The 25314-nt window shown below is 39.3% G+C and overlaps 1 protein-coding gene and 1 long non-coding RNA gene across 8 annotated transcripts in view; one reads left to right on the plus strand and one right to left on the minus strand.

The window, feature by feature from the left end:
* Positions 1-25314, plus strand: part of LOC118935962 (neuroligin-4, X-linked) — a 236585-nt gene that overhangs the window by 166456 nt on the left and 44815 nt on the right. The gene's annotated exons all lie outside the window — the stretch shown is intronic.
* LOC130682065 (uncharacterized) lies at positions 10877-12870 on the minus strand. The gene is made up of 2 exons (XR_008995386.1): positions 11243-12870; positions 10877-11210 (listed from the first exon to the last, which is right to left on the minus strand). It is a non-coding gene; the product is annotated as an uncharacterized LOC130682065 (long non-coding RNA).

Consider the following 25314-nt stretch of genomic DNA (forward strand, 5'->3'; position numbering starts at 1 on the left):
TGCTCCAGGCTTATAAAAAGGTGGAATGTTAGACAAAAGGTTCATGCACAGAAATTCAGTCTTGTGGACGGCATTGCCGGCGTAGATTCATGTACACAGCAGATGCCCCTTGACTCCCTGTTGAGTGATGAATAGGGTTCAAGGTCTCAGAACAGAAGGACATTGGTACACGTGTCGGAGAACTCAGGGTCCTTACTGGTCAAAAGAACAAAATGTTACGGTATGATTATTCTAGAGCCACCCAGTAATGTAGCCCTGCCTGACGCTAGTCCCTGTTCAAGGAAGCACGTTCTTGGGGGGTCCTCAAATGTGGATTCTTTGAAATTAAGCTTCTTTGGAGCTCTTTGTGGAGTCCTTAGACGTCTGCAGTCATGGCCTCTAAACTTGGTGTCCGTCTTTTGGCCTTGGTGCCCAGGCCTGTACATAACCATTAGGAAAAGCCAGGTGTGCTCTTCGTTCCTAAACTCTGCCAAGTCTTGCTGTCCGTCAACATCCTGCCTGAATGAGGTCGAACGTTGCCAGTTGCTCACTACAGAACTCAGTTCCCTCTTTGCAAAATGCATTAGCCTTTGGGCTGTATTTTGTTTTTGCATTATAGGTGAGGAACGAGTCAGACATAACCAGCATGCATGGAAAGAAGATCTTCTGGAGTTTTGATACCAACACATTCCAGCTCTCCAGGCTTTTCTGAAGCATCTGTTTTTGTTCCTCTGTCCCACTCCCCTTTGGGTGCAGCCTTTCATAGTCTCAAACTGCCCTCAGAGCATAGAAGCCATCTCCTGCAAAAGGTCCCCCACAGGGAGAAGAAGACAACCCCTTCACGGGACATCTCTTTCTCTTAAAAGGGATTCGTTTACATGACTGAAGAATTTGTTTCCATGTACCAAGTGAGGGTGGGGTAAGTCTTGTAAAAACAGAGCTAAAATGAGAGAGATTTTTGAAAGTGTTTACTCGTACATTTGGAGGCGAGCAATGAAGCTCATAGAAATGGCAATGATAGCAAAAAGGATCATCAAAAGTATTATAAAATATCCAAAGTACTGGGCATGACCCGTGTCCAAGAAAGGATGGTTTTGGCATTTTGCTTCACTCACTTCTACTCAATGGTGCATACATCTTTTCTGTGTTCAGCATTAAGGCATGCAGCAAGTATGCTTAACCTACGAGGATTGCCAAAATAGAGCGAATGTGTCGTCTATCTTCCCATACAGCCACCCCTACCTCTGTTGTGATCTTCATGTGGCAAACATGTGAGAATTGTCTACCAGTCCCACCGGGGTCACTGCATTCTACAGACCAGGGGCAGGTCAGGTGCTCTTCCCTCCAAGCTGACACCCTCAAGGGCCACAGCATGCATGAAATCATCCTTAAACCATGAGGTCTGGTGGCAAGGTTCTCCATGGCAACTGGTTCATCCATCAGCTTGACGTTAGTTGATAGATACATAGTCTTTACTGCTGCTTTGTTAAAAACAGAATAAGAGATTCAGGGGACCCCAGATCTTGTCTTAGGCCAGCCCTCAACACTTGGTGTCTGGTGTAAAATATCCCATTAGTAGGTCAGTGGCTATCCAACCTCCTGTGGGTAGATACCCACACACTGGTTCCAGCAAGGTGCATACTAATGGCATCTCTATAGGGTAAGTGGGGAGCAAATGTATGCTTTCCATGCCTTACATTTGAATGGGCTCTGTAGATTTCCACAGCTTTGAGTGAAACACTGGGCATGACGCATCACAGTTCTGGTCACTCACAGATCATGCCTACCCAACATGGTCTACTGCAGTCTTTCCACTCTCCAGTGTAGAGCTTTCTTCCTGTCTTTCCTGGGACAGACACAGACAGGGCAACCATTCAGTAGGAAAGGAGTGTGATGGTGGCATCCTTCCTTATCAAGAGGAGAGCCGATGAGAGGAAGAAGCCAGTTCTCATGGGGTCAGTGGAGTTGAAGTCTGACACTTCTGTCTTCTGTGTCTGCAGCTGACTTCTCCTTTGGATGCATTTATGACTTCTGGGGACCTGTGGTGGGTCCCCCCCCCGACCCTGCAGTTTGACTAGGGTTAGGTCTCATCCACCGAATTCTCCCATGCATGGATGGCTTCCCATGGATCCGTTCTCCGGCCCTCACTCACCTTGGCACTTGACGTTGGGGTGGACATGCAGAGGATACGGACCAAGGTTATTGCTAAATATCACTTATTCACAGAACAGCCCCCCACTTAGAGAATTATCCGATCCATCATGTCACTAGCGGTCAGGTCCAGGCACCTTGGTTTAGAATATGTACATGCTAATTGGCACCCATGAAGCTGTCCCCCTCGGGAGGCAGTTATGAAGAGGAGCGCAGCGCACCGATTTTGAGCCGTACTCCCTTGATATGAATTCCAACTCGGGCACTTGTAACTCTCTGTCTTTGTTCTTGGACAAGTTACTTAATCTTTCTAGGCTTCTAAAAATCATTGTTTGCTTTTCTGTGCCTCTTAAGGTCCAGCAGCAAAGACAGATTGTAGATATAAATGCAGTTTATAGGCGTGCCTGCCGAGAGTGAGCACTTGTTCTGATCGGAGCACTCTGTCTTCAGCTTTGGGGCTTCAGATAATACTGAGATAGCAAGAAAAGGCCCATATTAGGATCCCTTACACTCAAAACTACATCTCTCAGGAGGCAGTCCGTCTGCTGTCAAATAATCCGATGAGTTGAAATGTATTAAATTTCTCTTTCCCTACCTGTTGCCCCATTTGTTAAATGGAATCAGATTGTGACAGCGCCAGGAAATTAAGGGGAAGGTACGCTAAAAAAATAAATAAGAAATAGTAAGAAGGCTGTTGTCGCATTAGGTATGCAATTATCATTCTTTTTTATCAATTTCCATTGTAACTCCTTGGCATTATCAGCCACGATAGATTTTTTTCCACGTTTCCTCAGGGTTTTTAATTAATGGCTGGCAGCATTCACGCTTGCTGACTGTTATGAGCATGGATGGGTATGATCTTTATGTCTTCCTCTAAATGTTGCATCCTGAGGAGGGGACCTTAGTTCCTAGTGGGTTTCTGGAACAGGCGTTTCACAGTCTTACCTGCTCATCAGAGAACACACTAGTTCCTGGAAACGCCAGGCATGACTGTCCGCTGCAGGCATCTTGGAATACAGGTTGGCTTCTTCCCTCAGGAAAGAGAAAGAAATCAGGGCTGAGAGAGGGTCCCCCACTCTTCCCTCACTTTTCTGGCCTCTGAGATGGAGGATCCCACTGTGTTTGCATTGATCAAGCCAGAGGGCAGTGGACAGAAAGCATCTCTAAGAGGAGCGCCTTCTCGGATTATGTCTCCTGGCAAACCAAATGGCCATTTCCACTTTCTTACTCGCCCCTACTTTAGAATCTGGGTGCCACCCTGAAACAGGTGTGGGTCTCTGGGGAGCAGATGGTCCCATACTCACCCCCAAACTCTGGGCCGTGTGTTCCGAGTCTGGAACCGCCCCACTGCTTGTGTGTTCTTGTTGCAAACCATCTCTAACTCGCCGTGTTGGTGGTCAGCATGCCAGGCTGCGACCCAAATAAAGGCACTCTTCTTAGGATCCAAAATCATCAAGAGTCCTCACAACCACCTGTGGGCAGCTAGGATTGTACAGTGTGTTCACTGGGCAAAGGCAGGGGGCTAAGGGACACACAGCGGCTGCATTGCACTGTTTTCTCTGATTCGCTTAATATTCAGTATACTTTTAGGGATTGTTTGAGGTTTATGTTTTCCCTTTAGGTCTCATTTCCTCCAACCTCCCGTGTTCAGTTTTTTGTTTTTTTTTTTAAAGACAATTTTTTTAGAGCAGTGTTAGGGTCACAGAATTGAGAGAAAGGTACAGAGATTCCCATGTGCCCCCTGACCCCACACATGCCCAGCCCCCCACCCCCCCAATGTCAGCATCCCCACTAGATGGAACTTTGTTACCATCAGTGAACCTACATGGACACATCACAGCCAAAGTCCTTGGTCTACGTTAGGGTCATTCTGGGTGCTGTGCATTCTGTGCATTTATACAAATTTATAATGACATATATCCACCATTACAGTGTCATACAGAGGAATTTCAGTGCCCTGAACATCCTCTGTGACCCACTGATCTCTTTACTGTCTCCATAGTTTTTTCCTTTCGAGATTGTCATAGAGTTGTATTCATATAGTTTATAGCCTTTTCAGATGTGCTTTGTGCCTTAGCAATGTGCATTTAAGGTTCCTCCATGTCTCTTCATGGCCCGATAGCTCATTTCTCTTTAGCTCTGAATAATATTCCACTGTCTGGAGTAACCCCAGTTTGTTTAATCCATCCACCTACAGACAGACAGTACTAGCTGGAAAATATTTTAATATTAAGAGTAAACTGTTGAAAGCATGAGTGCTGGCTGTTACCCAGTTATGCAGATATAATTTAGCAGCTGTTTCACCAATTATATACCCAGATAAGCGGGGCTGTCTACGAATGAGCCACTTCAGAGGTGATACCTAATTGCAATAAAGAAGATTGCTTGAACCTTTTGTGTTTCTGCTCACTTTAAATTGCTTTAGAGCCCATACTCATCTATTTTCTTGAACAGGAGGCTTAGTTTGATAACAGCCACAGTTGCTGACTTGATGAGTAAGGTTGGTGACTGCATATATAATGCAATTTTAATTCAAAACCAAGGTATGGCTATAAATAAATGACAGGGTTGCTTCCACCAACTCTTAAGGCTCGTTGAAAAGAGAAAATCAAAATACTTTGAGCAATGAGAGTGTCATGCACACAGCCTTCCACACTGAGTGTTCTAAGGGACGGCGTTCATTCAGAGCTATGATTTCCACCGGGCTTATTTTTAGAATGTTCACTTTGCAGCCTCCTGTTTTAAAAGTCTGTTTCATGAAGTGGCTCCTGGCTGTGTAATGTGCCACCAACATAATTTCAGCCTGTTATATAATCGCCAGCAACCAATGAAGATACCTGATCAGTGCTAAAATCGAGTTCATTGGCTTTCTGTCGAATTAGGTCATTTTTTTTTTCAACAGTGTCTTTGAATAATTAAAGATTTTATAATATCATTTCCTTAGAAATAACTGAATATTTCATGTGGCTAGATAAATTGCTAAAGGTACAGTCACAACTACTGTAGACTTTTAGAGAGTGCTAATAAATTATCGCACATGCAGACACACAATCAGAAAAAATAACAGTCACCTGACCCTCAGGCAATGCTATAGGCGTAAGTGTAGACTTGGAAGCTATGCGTAGACAGCTCTGTTTATACTGTAGTTGGACATATGGGAATAAGGGCATTCAGGGCTCTCCATTAGCTGCTGGTCTTGTAGGAAAGTGCGCTGATCTAGGGATGCATAGAGGGACTGTGAAGTTAAATGGGGCTCCTCCCAGGACCTTCCCTGAATGCCTGCAGGTATGGGACAGAATCGCCCTTGACATTTTGTTCATTAGCATGAATAGCTCTCTCGTGATGTAGCTGTGTTTCTAGTGGCATTTTCTCGAATGCCAAGGGTGGACAATATGAAGGCACCGATCATAAGCTACAATAATGAGGCCATAAGAAGTAATACAATATTTATAGAAAGGAAGTTGGTCAACATTTATGCTGCAATGAGACTGACACTAATTTAAAAATAGAACAACTCAGAAATACAACCCATGGAAAGAAAAGTTCATAAAGCAACCATGCTCTGTGCACTGTGAAAACAAAGCAGTGTTCCTGTAACTACCAACCATGTCACAAAATAGAACGTCACCATCCTCACAAAAAGACCTGTTGTTTTCCTGTCATGGCACCTTCCCTACCCAGCTGATAATCATTTTTCCGATTTTTATGCACATCCGTTCTTTGCTATGCTTCGTATTTCCCCACCAGTGTAGCTCCCCAAATCACACAGCTGTATTTTAGATGCTTGGCAACTTCAAGTGAATGGAACTCTTATGTTCTTCTCTGATGTGTCCATTTCATGCAAAATTGGGTTTTTAACGTCTTTATGGGTTGCTTTATATAGATGTGTTCCATTGATTTTCACTGCTGTATAATATTCCACGGTGTGGATACACCACATTGCCTGTGTCCATTTGATTATTAATAGATATGTGCATTATTTGCAGCCTTGACTCATACACTACAGATGTCAGTGTTGTAACTATTCTTGGAAATACATATTCATTTCTCCCAAGTGTCGGTTTTCTGAGGCATATACCCATTGTGGAATTGCTCTAGTGGAGATAATACTGAGCTGTTTTCCAATATGGAAATAAATGTGTTCAACAGCAGTGTGAAATCTGCCCCAGTGCTGGGCCGTATCTGCATTTTATTTTCTTTTTCCAAGCTAGTGTGTGTACATGGAAACTCATTGTGTTTTTAATTTGTCTGTATATCTATAAGCCATTTTGCATTTCCTGTTTGATGAAGTGTCTTTCTTAGGTTTTCTACTGGGCTGTCTTTTTTTGTAGTAATTTATTTTGATTAGAGTGCTTTGACAATTATTTATGTGACAAGTGTCTTCCATCTGCTGGCTTGTCTTTCAGTGTCTTTAATGGTTTCTTTTCATGAGCTAAAGTTCTTAGTTTATTAACTTTACAATATTTTCCTTCAGAATTAGTGCTTTTGGAGTTTTGTTTAAGGTACCATTTCCTATCCAAAGAGGGGAGCATGTCTATAGTATCATCCAAACCTTATTTTTGGCCTTGTTACTAAAAATCCACATGGAGATGATATTTTTATATTGTGTGATTAATGGTCATAATTTATTTTTCCATATGGGTAACTGAATATTACCATATCATTTATTGAAATAAAAACACTTGCAACTTATCACTAAAGTTCTCTGGGTTCCTTTGTCTATTTCAGTGCCAATATTCTTAAAGATTATATTTTACAGTTATTCACAATATGTGGTATAACAGTTTTTCTCTCCTTTTTCTTTTGTAAGAAGATATTGGCTATTTTTGAAACTGCATTTTTGTATGAACTTTAGAATCTCCCTGAGGGAAAAGAGGAAATGAACATCTGATTTTTAATTAAGAATTTAATCTCTTGAAGAGATGAGGATTTCAGGGAATATTGCATAAACTCATGAAAAGGGTATATATCCTTACCACTTATCTAAGTGTTTAAAATTTTTTTCTCAGTACTGTTTTATAGTGTTCTGAATAGAGGTCTTAGACACATTTTGTTTAATTGATTTGTAGGAGTTGATATTTTCAGGCCTATTATAATGTTTTCCTTTTTAAAACCTTTATTGTCTGTCATTGACAGCATGTTAAATATATATATTTTTTGTTTAATGTTAAATTTATAACCAGCAAATTTATTAAATTCTCTCACTGAGATTTTCTGTATACAAAAACTGCTATCTTCTATGAGTAAACAGTTTTCAGTAATTCCTTTTCTATCTTTACACGTTTTTCTTGTCCTGCTGCTGAAACTAAGACCTCCAGTGCAATGCCAAATAGAAACAAAGATCTGAGTAGTCTTTGTTTGCTCCTGGCTTTAGTGACAATGTTTCTAATACTGAACCAACTGGGATACTATCTACCAAAGGCTTTTTTTATTCTTGAGAATCTTTATCAGAAGTGTGTTCTCTTCTGTAGGTTTGCTAACATCTTTGCAAATGGATGTTGTACTTTGTTATCTTTGTTTTCTAAGTGCAATGAGTCAGTTATATTTTTTCTATTGTTAGTGTATTAATTTTATTTGACACATTTAAATAAATACTTATATATTCTATGTAGAGCTATAGATATAATCAAAGAAAATTATAATATATAAATAAATATTAGAATATATATGTGATATTTATGTATTATATTATTTATAAATATACATTGATATATTTGAATATACTTCTGTGTGTTAGTTATCTAGATGTCTAGTATTAGCTTTAGATATTAGCATTAGATTAATATTTTAAAGTATAACAAGCAATCTATAGATACATTGGATATCTAGTATATATTTGTATATTCTCATGTTAACCCAACTTTGTACGTTGGGGTAAACCCGGCTTGGCAGGGGTACATGGTTATGCTTTTTCTGTGTTGTCAAGTGTTCTTTGTGGGGGACTTAGGTGACTGTAGTCTTAATCCTGTTCCTTGCTGGATTTGGGGTTACAATGAATTGAAAGATATATCCTTTTTCTTATATACATTTAAAGAGTTTAAGGCTGAGAATATTTCTTAATGTTTTCCAGAACTGATTAGCTTAGCCATTTCTGCATAAGTTTTGACACCTACTTGGCTATCTTTAATGGTTATGGAATCATTCTAGGCATTCTATTTATTTTTGAGTCACTTTTGTTCCATATACTGTTAGAAGTCTTAACATTTCTTTAAAATTTTCAGTTATCAGAATGCAGAAGTTAATTTTTCTCTCTTTTTATCTTTTCATGTCTGCCAGCATATAGTGGCGTTTTATTTTTTTAATTCTCAAAATATGTACACCTTCTTACCTTACAGGTATAGCTCATCACCTTACCTCTTTGATTACTCTTTTCATAGAACCAGGTCTTGATTTTGTCACTCTGTGTTGATTTAGTTTTTCATTAACTACTATGTGTATGTTTATTATTTCCTTCTCATGAATCTTGCCATTGTTTTACTACGTTCCTGAAGTAGAAACCTATTTTATTAATTTTCAAATATCTTCATCCCACAGATTGGGTGATACTTTTAATATTCAGATAAAACACTGATTTCCAGGTTGAGTTTTTCTTTGGCTCATGAATTTTTCACAGAGAATTCTTAGTTGCCAAATACACGCAGTTCTTTCTAGTTACCTGTTAGGTTTTTTTAATGTTTTTGTCAGTGTGTCTTACATCCTTGAGGAAAGTGTTTATTCTGTAGTAGCTGATAGCAAATATTCTGTGTGTGTCGAATAAGTCACGTTGAATTATATTGTGCACATGGTCTATTAATTTATTGATAGTTTGTCTGACTATCCGGTCATTTACTATAATAAGTTTTAAATTTTACCGTAAAGGTTATGGATTTTCTTATCTCTATGTTTTCCCAAGCTTTTATTGTGTGTATTTTGTGTGCTTGTCAGTTTAGTGGATAGTACTTGGAATTTTTATTTGTGGGAAAGTGAAACTCTTGTCATTATGAACTGATCCTTTCTTCCTGGTAGTGCTTTGTGCCTTCATGTCTATTAGCTTGACACCAACCATTGTCACATTGTTGCTAGCACTGCCGTTGACTGTCATTTCCAAGTTTTTACTCGGCCTTTTTGCTGACTAATGTTTGAACTGTGACTTTTGGATGTAGCATCTATTGGAGTCTGATATCTTTGCTTTTTAACTAGGTACACATACATTTACAGTTAAATTTTGATATATATGCATTTAAATCTTACACTACATTTGTGCTTTTTAGACCACTTCTATTTTGTTCCTCTCTTTTTGGTTTCCTGAATTACTTTCTTTTTTAAACATTCAATTTCTCTCCCCTCCCTCACTGTTAGAAATTAAAACACTTTGCCTGTATTTAATAGAAAACACTAGAAAGTAAAATATGGATCCTTAATATAATCACTGATGTAATGAACACAATTGCTACTCTTCTGAAAATACTACATAATTAGTGTATTTGGCCTCCATATTCATCCACCCAACTTTCTTATTTGGTATTACACTCATTAGATTTGTGGGTGTGTGGTATTTTTTAGGGATATGGTGGGAAATGTGTGTTTCTTTTAGTCAACAATAATTTTGATTTCCCCACAGTCGCATCACTTTATGTCCATTCTGTTTTGTGCCTCTGACTTTTCTCTGTGCTCGTTCTCTTCAAAAAGGCCTAATGATCGAAAATATGTTTTCAGGGCCTGTGAACTTTGAGTACCTCAGATAGCGTGCGTGAAATGTCTTTAGGATGCCCTCCTCTCAAAGCACATTCTCGCTGAATTTGATGTTGCCGTTATTTGCTCTCAGCCACGGAAGCAAGTCACTCTCCCTGGATTCCATTGCTGCCTTAGAGCATTTGGCTGTCAGTGTAAGAGGTGCTCCTTTAAAAATAATGTATCTGTTAGATCTCAATCCAGAGATGCCTTCAAGATTGTTTGCCATTGAGTTTCTGCAGGTTTGCTGTGATCCAGATAGGTGTTACATTGCTTTAATTTGTTTACTTAGGACTCCTTAATCACCTTCAACTTTAGTGCAGTGTTTTTCTTAAGTTCCAAGAATGCTTCCTGTCCCTGCTCAAGTATTGCAGCTGTTTTCTTTGTTCTGTCCCATGGGTAGCCCACGGGCACACAGCTTAACCTTTAACCCTGGGACTCCATTTCTATTCTTTCTTTTGTATTTTCAGCTTCATTCTGAATATTCTTTTCCTCCAGACATATATTCTGTTTCAATAATTTTCTTTTCTGCTGCGTGTAATGTGTGGGTCACCCAGTGCATCCAATTTATGGTAATTTTGTTACGTATTTTCTCCACACTTTCAGAATTAATTTTTTCTCCTTATAGTGTCCTTAATTTTGAGGTACTCAACTGTATACTTTCCTGAACATATTAATCCTAGTTATCTTACATTCAGCGTCTTTTATTTCCATTATCTCCATCACCCAAGGGTCTGTTTCTCGTTTTTGGAAATTGATCTCATTGTCTAATATCTTCATGTGCTGGGTATTCCGCTTATGCATATCTTAGAAATTCTCATTTTGATCCCCTATTTCTAACTCTCTTTTCTCTATTGTCTGTCTTTACTTATCTTTCCATGACACGTTCCAGAAAATTTCTTCCCACCTCTTCCCAACCAATTTTCTCTAAAGCATTATCTATTCTACCTTTAACCTGACCCATTAGTTCTTAATTTTTTCTTCATTCCTCAGATCCTCTGATTTAGAATTTCTATTTGGTCTTTTATGATATCTCTTTTTCCCTTCTTAAATAGTTTCTCACTGTCTGCAGAAATTGTCAACTTTTTTTAGTTCTTTGAACATTCCTCCATGCCTAATCATTACACTGTCTTTTAAATTTGGGGGGATCTTTTTCTAATGATTATCATATCTGCCAGGTCTTATGGGACATTTATGCAGCGTCATGCTTCTTCAATGTACTTAGTCATGGTTGAGAGCTCATCATTGTATCTGAAGATAAATTATTTTGACCTCTGCCCCCTTGTGTCCATGATTGTATGGAACCATATCTCCAGACTGGAAAATGCCCTAAAACAAAAGCTACTTTGCATGCTGGGTATCTCGCTGGTCTACCTACCTACCTGCCTACCTACCTACCTACCTACCTACCTACCTACCTACCTACCTCACTTTCTCATCACTTTCGGTGCTCTGTTCTCTAAACATGATGGTGAAATCTTGAAATCTTTTTAATGATGCTTTATGTAAATTTTAATTTGCCCTCAAAAAGGGGGATCGTTTGAATTACCTGGTCTACAAGATGTAGATGTCTGATGTATTCTAATTTCAACACAAATGAGAAGATAGGTGATACCAATTTATAGAGCAAATGCAAAATATTTTGTTAGCTCTAGTCTCTCAAGAATTCAGAATTCAGAGAATCACTACTTTATTTTACAGACATTAAATGGGCAATCTTATTCCTAACAACTCAAACTTCAAAGAAATTTCTGACAGTTAATCATCATTTAACAAGACAGCACATGCAACTTTGATTTTAATTAGGATTTATGTTCCTGCTGGAGTTGTGGATGAAAAGATACTTTCATTAACATTCCTCTGTGAAACACTGAGTCATACTCTGGGTTATTTCTAAGTGTCTTTGCACTTTTGAATCAATATTTGAGTTTTTCTTGGAAAATATGTGTTTGGCTCTTTTGGTTTGTTTGACAGTGTTGGATTTTTTAAAATGCATGATTAAAATCCTTTTTAGAAATAAACTCATGCTTGTTTTAAAGAGGAATTACTAAAGCCAGTGTTTCATTTAAAATTCAAATATTTAAATTTTTCCATCAAAATGCTCTCATTGATATTTGCATAATGTTATGTCAGGTCTTTGACCTGAATGATTAATGATGGCGTTATTGCCAGCTCTTCAGGAGTATGTCTGAATTAAATCTATCATATGACAATAATGGTGACTACTTTGCAGGAAAAATAAATGAGACAATGCATGTGAAGGACCTAGGGACCTTCTTTTTATATATGAATTACTCAATAAATAATAGTCCTTGTGATTATAGTTCTGTTGAACAGTCCCATAGTGGTGAATTTATGTTTGAAGTCCAGGCACACTATAATAGAATAATGGTACGTTTCATGCCAAAATTAAAATGTCTTGAGATTGTAGCAATAATGTGTTTTTTCTAGGAATGCAGATTAAGTTTGTGTAATGATCATTTTGAATATTTGACTCTGCTTCGAATTTTTTCAAAATTTAGTTGTCTTAACGCAAACCAACTTTTAAAATTTTCAGGATTGCATATGCTTTGATAGCAATGAATATCAATTCAGTAGAAGTGAAACATACACACCAAATGGACACCTACAAACACAGAACTTATACACTGTCTCAGGACATCTGACGCTGTACTTTCTCCAATTTTTCAATGCAAGGTGCAAAAATGACCAACTAAGATGTTATTGGAGGGTTAACATTTTAGAAATGGTAAAACTTGAAAATGATTGTATTTCTGAAGAGTATCTCAGTACAACTCTTCTCAACCATCTGTCATGGATAATTAGGTTTTCCATTTGGTTGTTTATCTCTTTTTTTTCAATCCATCATGGAAAAGCACTTTGTAAATGACTATATAAACTATATAGCGATAAATCTGACAAAATAGGTGCCTGTTCTGTGCTTTGAAACCTACTCTGTCACTAAGGGACATTAATGACAACCTAAGAAAATATGGGAAGTTACTTATTTATATATAGTGCTATATATACATACACATATATGTGTGTATATATATTGCTATATATACATACACATATGTGTGTGTGTATATGTATACACACACATATATACATTTTAATGGGAGCACTCATGTGATAGTTCGATATTGTTACGATGTAACTTGTCCCAAAAAGTAATGAGGAACTATCATTCTATCTCATAACAATAACTGATAGAAATGTTGTGAAATGTCTGTTCTGCCTGTTAATTAATTCTGGCTCATACATATTGGGCATGTAAATTACATGGGAGAACTCAGGTGCCTGATGCCGTGTCACAAAATTCAATTGTTTATTCTGCACTGATTTGTTTGATTTGCATTCTTAAAGACAGTTGATCAAAAAAGAGAAACATATATTCTCTAACTTAGTTAAAAACAGGGTGAATTGCATCATGAAATTTCCATTAACTGAAATATTCTTGGGGGAAAAAAATGGAGAAACCAACTAAATTGATGCTTTCCTAAGTAGCATTATAATATCTATGAAAATGATTTTTGGTGAATCCAGCATGTATTTGCAGAAGTCCTGATTATGGTTTGTGCTTACATCCTGCAGCAGACATCTGGGGAGTATGTGCTTCATACAAGAGCAATTTCTCAGGCATTATAGACTGAATGTTTGTCCCCCAAATGCATATGTTGAAATCCTAACCCCCAGTGGGATGGTATTTGGAGGTGGGGCCTTTGGCAGGTGGTCAGGTCATGAGGGAGGTGCCTCCCGATGCAATGAAAACCCTTATAAAAGAGACCCAAAGTGCCCCTTCATCCCGTCCATGTGAAGATGTCATCTGTGACTCAGGAAGACAGTTCTCACCAGATACCACATCTTCTCTCTCCTTAACCTCTCATTTTCAGTTTCCAGAACCATGAGAAATAAATACGCAAAGCCACCCAGTCTACAATGCTCTGTTACAGCCGCCTGATCAGACTGGGACACCAGATGTTAGTCTAGATGCTGAGCTTCAAGGAAAAGGTGCTTGAGACACATGATTAAGGAGCAAGGCTGATTTAAACGAACACTAGTGATGTGCGTGGTACAAAGCAGCATCTGGTGGTCCTCCTTGGACCCCCATGTGTCCAACACAGCCCCTCCATGGGCCGTCAAAGAGAGGACATTTGTGCAGGGATGAGATGACTGGGCCGGGTGCTCCAGTGTTTTCAACCACATCTAAGGGAATCTGTAGTAAGTTTCATTAACCTGACACTCCTGGCATTTTGGGCTGAATAGTTCTCTGGTCTAGCCTGTGCTGTGAACTGTAGGGTTCATAGCTGGTATCCACAGAACTACGCAGCTTTGATGCAAGGATTTGTACGATTTTTTTTTTTAGTGACAAGAATTACATTGAATGCATGGTAATTTCTAGCCTAAAATTGTGTAATGTGCACTATTCAATCGCCGTCGTCTATTTAAATCGAGAGAAATATTCTTAAATGCTAAATTGAGTGTGCACTCAAGAACTGTGGTTAACTTCCATCATCAAATTTGCTGATATATTAGCATTTCCAAAAATCATACCCCACAGAAAGACTACAGCATTCTGTTTATTATGTGCTAGACCATATGTCTTATTTATCGAATTTTGTTTTGAGATTAGACACATTCATTGAAGACTTTGATAGATTCAGAAGTTTGTTTCAATCGTTCGACGTCCTTAGGGATAAAATCTCCTCAAATTGGGTGATGTGTAGGCCTCTCCTAGAGAAGGTTTTTCAATCCAAGAGTGTCTGTCTTATTTTAAAATTACTTATCTATCTAGGAATAGTAATTAATTTTTCTGAGTAAAAGTATTCTACCCGATATGTAATAGACGTACATTCTGCCAGTATGTTTTTTTTTCAGCTTTACTGAGGTATAAAATGAGCCAATATGTTTTCTTGACCCTCATTCTCCCCATGAGGTCTGGTAAATCTAGAAACTAATGAACAGTGAAACAATTTTACTTGCATTCTTTTCTCTTCCATAGAATCTGTGTAATTAAACAGAAAATAAATTGAATCACCTAATCATTTACCTTCTAAAAAGGGGGTTTTACTTTACTACTTACATTGGGTATGGTAACAGAAGGGATGTATAGAAAACTATTTACATTTCCTCTTAAATCTTTGTCTCCATATCTTCAGTGCAATTCTATTAATGTGACTTTAATACTGCCATGCTTGAGACCAGTTACTGGGGGGAAAAATGTAGATCTGTCTTAAAATGTGTTTGTTAATATTCAGATTTGCAAGGAAGATATGATGCCATGCTAGTGGAAACCTTTAAAAACTATTTGAGTACTATGGGAAGTAGAAGAAATTCATTAGTTTTATGAAATTGTTCTATTATCGTGAGAAAAACACTCTACCATAGGGCCTGTTTCTATATAAGCAGAGAGCTAGGGAACAGGGAGTGATTTCACTCTTTTTATTTACCTTTCTGAAGAAGCTAATGGAGTCTGAGTATGAAATATCTTTAAGCATCCCAACGCACAGATCCACAACAGAATCATTTTGAAACGCGAAGTAAAGGGCATTGAGATGGGAGGGGCCCGGTTCAATTTCAGATGCTGTAATGTAAGCAGACCACGCATGACAGCAGGCCATTTATTTTCTATTTTGAGAGCGAGAAAAACACGTTCACTAAAGGTTAAGAATCTTCAGAGTATAATACGCCCTCTTGAAAAATAGGTAAGTGATTTCACAGTAGGAGAGAAGAAGGCCCACTTGTTACCAAATGAATTTTCACTGTCCTATGTCACCACAGAATGAAAAGCATGAAAAACCTTCACCTTTTTTTATCTTTCTTGTGTTTATTCATTTTGCTGGAAGGTCCCTGTCTTAGCCTTTATAGTATGGATCTTTCAGTGTCCACGAGGTGGCCTTTGGTAACTAGGAAAGACATGCTCAGTAGGTATTTACCTGAGGCATAGTTTCAGGTGCTTGCAATTTAAAAGGTAGAACCATAAAGGAAACTGTATGTTGGTTCATAAAATTGTTGTTATTAACCTGCCAGAAGATGCTCTTGATTTGAGATTGATAATCCACAGATATGGTGTAGTGTCCCCCAAAAGGGACATCTCGGTTGTGGACTGGCTCAGTAAGGATGTGCTTGAGCTGGCTTTGTATGGGGTAGTATGAGTTTTAGGAAGAAGGCAGTAAACAGAGAGATGGACCCTGCAGCTAGGAAATCCTTGTTCCTTCGATTGAACTATTGTTTTCATCTAAAAAGTAAAATAAAAATTATGAAGGTTCAGGTAAGAAATAGAAGAGAGCAGCCTTGTTCTTTTTTTTTTCTTTTCTTTTCTTTCTATTAAGGTGTCATTGATATACACTCCTATGAAGGTTTCACATGAAAAACACTGTGGTGACTACATTCACCCATATGATCAAGTCCCCCCTGTACCCCCACTGCAGTCACTGCTCATCAGTGAAAACAATGATCTCCTATCTGAGCTGTTACAACAGCTGACATCCCTATAAACACCTGTTTTACCTAGAACTAAGTAAAAATCATGTTTTGTCCCCTCGGTGTGTGGCATTTACACTTAAAGAGAATCGCATCGCATATTGGTGTTCAGTTCTACAGTTTTCTAAGAATGTTCAGCCCTTAGAGTTTTATCCGATCCTTACCCCTTACTTTGAGACACATTCTGATTTCACAGATGATGAAACTGAGGTCATAGTGGACTGAGTGGGACTGAGTAACAAGCGCAAAGCTGACACTATGACTCAGTTTTGGACTTGAGTTCTTAGGACTCCGTCCTCGTGCCTGCTAGCCACGGCTTCCAGGTACCAGAGGGATTTACGTGATGTTCTGAAAATCGCACATCTACTCACACAGACTTAACACCTTCCCTCCATCCAGGGAGGTACAACCTGTACACGTAAATGTCTTCTTCCCCGTCCTGCGTGCACCCAGCCTCTTCTCTTCTGCCAAGGTTTTCTTTTCCTCTGCTTACCTTCCTGACTCTGTGATGTCACAGTGGCCCAGGGGTGTGCAGGCAGGTGCAGGCTGGCACAAATAGGGGCAGGCGTTCAGAAACACTTGTTACCATGGTGACCCAAGCAGAGATCATACAGCCGTCTCTCATGGAGAAGTGAGATTTCCTAGGCTTCTCATCCTTACCCTGGAACAGCCACACAGCATAGATGGAGGAGTTTCCTTAGGTGCTTCCATTTCTATCTGGGACATCATCCATTCATGTACGTGCACATGTCTCAACTGATGAGAATCAGGTATCTAGGTTTTCCCAGAATACCCAGTACAGACAGTTGATTCACTTCTATATTAACATTATTAATTTTATATTAATTTTTACACTTTTACCAAGTTTCTTTTTCACTTTTTAACATGATTAATTACATATTAATTTGTATACTTTACCAAGTTTCTTTTTTATGTGTTTAGTAAAGATCGTTGTTTAGATAATATGTGCTAAGCTCTTTTTATTTGACTTTTTGGTGACTCATCTTTTGTTTCTTAGTATTGGAAACTTAACAGTAAGGAATTAGTCTCGAAATGCCAGTTTCCATGAATAAACACAAGATAGCAGACGGGGTTTGGGAAGGCATAACGTGATCAGATTGCAGGGATTGCTTTCCTTTTAAGGAAAATTGTTACGTTCAGGAAAATCTCGTTAAATTGTTATGAGAAATGGTGTACCATTCCCAAACGATTTCCTTTGGCAGTTGGCATCTGTGTCATTAAAGTCTGAAGACTTTGTAGTGAATCAAGTAAATAGGATGATGCAATATGGGCGATGCATGCACACACCCTTCTTTGGGGGGTTCCCTTTCCCATTACTTCTGCATAGAAACCATTTTATCATTCATTAGATGGTGTTTATTGGGACAGTGCTATGCTCAAAAAATGTTTCAAATTGCTCTCAGAGCAGAAATCTGTTAAGTACCTTTAAGGACGTGCTTGCATTTGGGGATGGCGGTGGGAATATTAAAATTTAAAAAAAAATTAAAGTTCCACTCATGAGGTAATGTCCTACTTCACTTTTCCCACCTACCGAGAATAGTCTTTGCTCTCAGGACACACACTGTGATGGAATTCATATTTTAACTCGTCTGACCCAGAATAGGAGCTTCCTGGGAGCACAGCAGGTCAGCTGCGTTGAAAGCCCGGCTCTGTCTAATATAATTTCCCGAAAGCCTGTTAGGTCTGCTCTTGTGCAAATCATGCCCAAATGAGGATACGTGCAGTTGAGATGAAACTGATGAAAGAAATTTGTCATCCCCTTGGACAAAGGAAAACATCACCGTGGAAACTGTGACAGATAGAACCCAAGCGTTGACATCATTCCCTGTGCCCTTCCCGTTGGCTGAACTAGCATTTACCCTCTGAAAGCATTTCTCAGCAATAAGAACCACGGAGCATTATCCTTGGACCCATCCTTGTATTAGGGATTGTTTCCAAGTCAGAGAGGAGGCAAGGATTCACACCCAGGAAGGCAGGTTTCTTAAAGCTGGCGGGAAAAGAGAAAGTTGAAAATCACTGAAGGTCATTGCAAAGGTAACCTCACGCTTTTCTTCAAGACTTGGTGGGCAGGATTCATCCTGATTTTCCCAGACTCCAGAACCTGGACCCTCGACCCTCTTAGGGCTCCTGGCTGTGTCCAAGAAAGATCAGCAGGAGAAGAACACACTGATTTATTTAGTGTAGGTTTTACGGGACCTGGGAGCCTTCCTAAGGAAAGGAAGACGCAGAGTAGACCTGAGGATTTTGATGAATTGTGGACAGTTGTAGAGAGAGACAGTACGGGAAAGAGCTGAGAGTAGGAAATGGGAACTTTTCAAGCCTGTTTGATGAGATTCTGCTAGAGTTCCCTCTCACATGAAGGTCTTAGGACCTGTTTCAAGGGAGTCAAGCCTGGGATGGAGGTCAGAGTGACCTTCCTGCTTCTGTTCTTTTCTCAGACTCCTCCAGCTAAAAATTCTCAGTGTGCCAAAATGCCCCACTTTGGGGTAATGTGCCCTGAACTGTATCACCATCAACCAGATCCAGTTGGTACAAAGCAGATGAAGAAAGCATTAGGACATGCACACAAATTGAACACACAGGAAGCCCCATCAAAAGTCTGCCCTTTCATGGAGGAAGTGGGGACAAAGAGCAATTCCCACTAGGCTGGTTTTCTGCCCTAATGTCCATTTTGGAGTGTCATTCTCATTTCCACTCTTTCCAGCAAAGAATGAAATGTCTAGAAGAGCATAGCCCAGAGCACCGAGGGTCATCGTACAAGCACCGCATGAGGGTCTTTTCCCCAGTTACCTTGGAGTATGATTCATTGATTTCTTTGTTGAATAAAACAAATATTGATCAGCCACTCAGGATGTGGCCATCCCTCCCCTCAAAGACTCGGGTCACAGTCTGGTTGGGAGGCACGGCCCTAAGTGGATTTTTGCAATCTGGAGTTAAATATGGATGAACCACTCCTTGACATCCAATCCAAACTGAAAATCAGGTTTCAGGGCTGTACATCTGAGACCCCCTGGGAATTTTAAATAAAGACGGACGTTGGGATGGAGGTGGGGTGGAGTCCTTAGCAAACCACACCTGTTTCAGGACCTGGAAATTGCAAGAAGCAAGCAGAGGCTTGACCCCACAGGGCTGACCTTTATAACCTGCGTGTCCTCCAAATGCTTTTCTCTCTGTGTGTTTCAGAAGCTCAGTTACAGGACCTCTGTCAGCTAAAGTCCCTTCTCATTTTTTCTCAGACTGAGTTTACCCCAGTGTGATGGTGTTGTTATGCCCTTGGCCATCAGCCTGCTGTCCTTGGAGTTACAGAGAGGAACGTGCCCAGATACCGTGTTTCATGGATGAAAGTGTTCAAAACACACACAATCCTACACAGTTTTTCACAAGACTTCCGTGTCCCTCCACGTCCTAAGTAGCCAATCTCCACAACAATCTTCCCAGTCTTGCCAGCCTGCCAAACGACTTGAGCTTGCACTGTGGCAATCCTGTCTAACCTTGACATTTGTTTGACTAAACAGTATATGTTCCACTTCTGTCTCCACAGCTGTCCTAACAGGGTCATTTCAGAATTAAAATTGTATATCTACTTGTCATGGTTTTATCTCCTTGGATGTCGTGCAAGCATCTTTGAACTCTAAACGTAAATGTGATGTGAAAGCATGGAGACATTCATTTGGTTTTAAGTATATTTATTTATTTATAGCCGAGTAATGTGCTATACGGTGAATCACCACTTCTCTGAATTCTGAAGTACACAGTACTCATTGCCTGTCCCACTTACATGCTGTGTGTTAATATTTCCATTTTCTAATACCAAGTGTACTTTCTCTGTGAATTCTTCTGTGCCATGAGGCTCAGGAACAGATCAACTTTGTACAGAAGCAGCAGAGCATGCGAGGAAAACTTCAGCTGTGTGAGTAGAAAATGAACATGATTAACTTACTAAATGTGTATTAATATTTATGGTAAGCTGATGCATGACTCTGCATCTTACAGAATCTGTTTCTTTACTTCCCAACTGACAGCATATTTAAAAAGAGCAATAAAAGTAAAGAATATACCACATCTACCCTTTCAAGATTCCCAATGCACAAATGTCACTGGATGCTATTTTTGTTTTTTTTTTAACCACCCTGAAGAACCTTTGAAACCCATACCTTTTCAGCTGTTGTGGAGAAGCTGATCAATAATCAATAACATTTTCAGGGGCCTGGGCGTGTGGCTCATTCTTCTTTACACAGTGGCACATCCTTGCAGCTGGGAAGGCATTAGATTTTATAAACTGAAAACGGTATCAAAACTCAAGTACGGAGAGACAGATACTAAGAGCTCCCTCTGGGATGTTTTTAGTGGGGTTTGGGCAAGACACGTACAATTTTCCCTGGTGTGCAAACTCCACGGCACGATCGAAAATGCCTATGTAGCTAATACACATTAGCTTAGTGGAGACCTGGCTACGTGGAGTTGTAGATATTTCCTTTGAAATGAGGGTTCCTTAGGTACTGAAGCGTGAATGGGGGCCGCTGACTTTTCTTCCTCCGGCTTCCATTTGATCATGTCCCTAATGCAAATATGCCATCCCTTGGCAGGCAAGCACAGAGTTCTACCTGTTACCTTCTGTCTGCCCTGCTCTTAGCAGCTGCAACAGTGTGCAGGTGGGTGGACCTTTACATTATACTTCAGTGGCTTATGGCGGATGCTTCCATTGGCCAAATGTGCTACCAGCCCTCACAGTTTGACGATTCCTTCAGGAAGGGATTTTCCCCTCATTTATTTGCTCATGCCCAGCAATTTATACAGGACTGGGCATGCCACCCACCACTGCCACTGTCGATGGTACGCCCACTGTGCTGTTAAAGGCAACTCCTTGTATTGGTCATAAGACAAAATTCCCTTTATGTTTGTTTAGAGCTATTCCTTAGAGAGCTAAGGAGGTGTTAGAGGAAAGCTCTAGAAATCCATATACTCTTCCACGGTTTCAACTGCAGTATACTCAAGTATGTTTCTGGTTCTCCAAATTTTACTCTGTGTGTGTTACCCTTTATCCAGAAAATGAACACACATCGTGATATTCGATTCTTTCATAATGCATATTGCAAAAAGTGTGGGTTTGGATTTGCTGTAAGCCTTCTTCTGACTTTATGTGATATGGAAAACATTACCCAGTAAGTCAGAACCTGGTCTCTTGAGGCTTAATGTGAGTGTGCACGGGAAAAGAGAATCATTTTTCCTGTAGCTTTCTGGGGCCATGGTGGCGAAAGGTGGGTCAACGAGAGAAAAATGAGAACAAAGTTATTAACCTAAGTACTTCACATACACATGGGATGTACCCGGGGGAAAATGAGCACCTGTGCAATAGGTGGCTTAGAACTAGGGCTTAAATTCCTTCTACATCTAAGGCAACAGCATGTGGGAGGAGGCCAGTTATGGGAAGGTGACCAGGAAGGTAAAGGTAGGCCAGAGTAAGGTGGTGATGTGGACTTAAGGCACCGCCTTCTGCATGGCGGCAGTGTCTCGTGATTTACAGGCACCCTTCTCTTCCAGGTAGAGAGGGATATGCAAAAAGTAGGTTTCCTTTATAATGTAAACTTCCCTCATGAGACAGTGCCTTCTACTCTGTTTTTAGAACTCCTGCCCTGCTGTTTCTCAAAATAGTCATCTTAAAATAATCCATACACACAGGAGTGTATTTAGGGGAGGCATCGTCTGCCACTTTTCAAGGATCATGACTCCAGACCCCCTTACCTTACAAAGGGCCGCATCAAGGGATCCGTCCAATTTACACACACTTTGAACAGAGAGCGTTGCAGCCCTTCAGTAGGCATTTTGCATTCCACTTGACTCTGCACTTCCCTTTTCTATGGAAACATACGTAAACACTACATGTTGAAGAGTTTGGATTATTTTACTGGCTAATATAGATAGTGTTCTGTCTTGTCCATCTTACTGTTTGGGAGCTGCACTTGCTAGAACTCAAGAAAAAATGAGCTTTTGATTCATAATTACATGAACTTGGAGATTGTCACCTGATGTGGTCCAGAAGACAAAGCGGATTTAATGCAGCATGCACTAAAAATGAGATTCTCTCTTTGGACCACCTCATGTCTTGGACAGGTGATGCATACATATTCGCAAAAAAAAGCCATCTTTGAACACTACCATTTAACCGTTCCTCATAATATATATATATTTTTTATATTGTAAGACTTCCAGGTGATAAGTCCTCCTTAAGATACCCCACAGGTTCGCAAAAATGCAAAAAACAAGTTTGAAGTTTCACATGACTCATGTTTTCCAGTATCCATGGCAAAGAACTTCTTTCTCAACCTTAATAAGGATTTCAAACTGACACTGACATTTTAGTAAATCAGAATTAGCTTTTCTTTTTAAACCCCCATGCCTTATGTAAATGGGTGTGCTGACTTTTGTGGAATTGAATATTCCAGAAAATGTCATGGAACCTAATATAAAACAAGTTAACATTCTCATTTTTAGATCTTAAAGGGATATGGTGTTAAAATATAAGATTTTGGTATCCTTCCAGCCTGTGCTAGATTTTGTATGCATGTGAATTTCAGATTCAATAATGTAGCATGTCTGTGAAGGCATATCTAACTGTATTGAAAATAAAGTTGAAGCTGAAGGAATTATTATAATTTAGTTAAATAAGAACTGCTTTAAAGTCAAAGACTTTATTAATGCCATAACAATAAGTTGCCCTGCTGTTTCTCAAAATAGTCATCTTAAAATAATCCATGCACACAGGAGTGTACACAGGGATGGCATCGTCCGCCACTTTTCAAGGATCATGACTCCAGACCTCCTTACCTTACAAAGGGCCGCATCAAGGGATCCGTCCAATTTACACACACTTTGAACAGAGAGCGTTGTAGCCCTTCAGTAGGCATTTTGCATTCAAAATGAGCGCTTCAAAAGCTTTTCATTGCCATTCTTAAAAGTCTACCAAAATATGTGTTATATTCTAAAAGCCAACCTCTTGTTACAACAATCATGATTCAAAATTTTAGCTTGCTTTCACAAAGAATCTAGTGTCGCTGTATATTTATTGTGTACATGTTGTATGCACTCTTACATAATGTATACAATAAAATTCCCCTCCTGAAGCTTGAAATTTATTATTAATGGGAAAATTTTAAACATTTTTCAGAAGAAAACAGTTGTGAAATGATGCTGTGGAAAACACCACAGTAAAGTATAAAATTCACCAACTTGATGGAACATTGACACTAATTATAAACCAAATGTTGGACTACATGACCGCACTCAGATGGCAGCCTGGCTGGGTATCACTTTTTTAAAAATGAATATACATTTGCTTCCCAAAACATGCCCTCCTGTGATGCTGATTTACCTGAAATTCTCCTTGATTTTGTTATTATTTTGTTTTAATGAATCACGTCTTTGGAAAGCTACTGATTAATGTCATAATAGAGGAGATAGTAAATTAAGCCTCTGATGCATAGCTTACATTACTTTATTACAATATAAGAGACAACATAATAAAGATAATTATTCTTTATTCTTAAAATGGGTGGGGGTGTCCTTTGGCATTCTCATAGTTTCTTATTTTGTAACTTCCATTATGACATTATTTAAGTTCTTTAAAAGATCCCCAGTCCATGACTTATTCAAACATATAAGCAGAAATCTATAGCAGAAACCATGAATTCCTCCATCAGTATTTTCTGTATATTTTTCCCAGCTCTTCCTTGAATCGTGTGCATCTATTGGGCAGCTACACCACACACATTTATATATAAATACACAATTGTTTTGGGTGTCTTTGCACAAAAGTGGGATCATATGATTGATACTACTCTGCAACTTGCTTGATTCTTTAAAATCTACTGCTCAGTTAGCAGTTTACATAAATAAATAATTCTTCAACAGTTGCATACTATTCAGCTTCATGGACCATAATTATTTAACCATGTCCTTGTGTTCAGTCATAAACAAGACATATTAAAAAGTTTAAGAGTTGATTTAGAGCAAAAACTGATTCCAACGAGGCAGCTTTCATGCTTGCGGATAGAAAGAAGCCTTCCAGCAGGTGTACAAAGGGACAGACTCTTCTAACCAGAAGGACGGTAGGAACAAAGAAGTCACACTAGGGAAAACAGGGTGGCTATTGTGAAGTGATTTCCTACAGGCGATGGCAGGGGTCTGCCGAGCAGATGACCTCACAAGCACTCACCGGGCAATGCCTGATTTAAGGTTGCATTTGGGGGAAAGCCGCCACTGTAATTAAGCTAATTGTCACTTTGGCGATGTGTGACATGGGGGTGTGGCACATGTGACTCCATTTGGGACCTGTTGTCTTGTTTTTTAACACCTCGCTTCATTCTTCATTTGGGAAATTTATGGACAATGCTGTGAGGAAAACTCTCCTTGTATATGTTTTGCACATTTTTGAGAATTCTGTAAATAATCAGAAACTAATTGGGACCCAATCCTCTCAAAATTCTCAGTGACATTGTGACATCACTGGAGTAGATTGGATATGTGCCAGTTAGCTCAGGTCTCCACAGTTATCTCTCCTTGTTAGGGATGATATGCTGTTGAATCTTCCTTGTGCAAGGTTAGCAGTGCCCTGGAATTGAAATATACTTCATCATAAAACAAGCAGACAATGTCACCACCCAGAAAAGGGTCTTGAACCCCAAGTTCACAAATACTTCATGTGTAGGTTTTAAAGGAGGATTCGAAAGTTTTCTTTTTCCATTCTTGCCTCATGCTCTGAAGTGTATGATACAGAACCCAGGGTGTATATACAGCTAAACTGAGATTTAAAAAAACAGCATAGACAGTATGCTATTATGCATGTGCTAGTTACTTTAAGAAGGATGCATTATTTTAGTGACATGTCCACATTCCAGGTCAGCTAATCTTACATGAAAAAAAAAAAACACCCCCTAGTCTTTCATCTGTCCACATAACAGTTGACTGACC

This window comes from Manis pentadactyla, chromosome Y (genome assembly GCF_030020395.1).
Source record: "Manis pentadactyla isolate mManPen7 chromosome Y, mManPen7.hap1, whole genome shotgun sequence".
Taxonomy (NCBI): Eukaryota; Metazoa; Chordata; class Mammalia; order Pholidota; family Manidae; genus Manis; species Manis pentadactyla.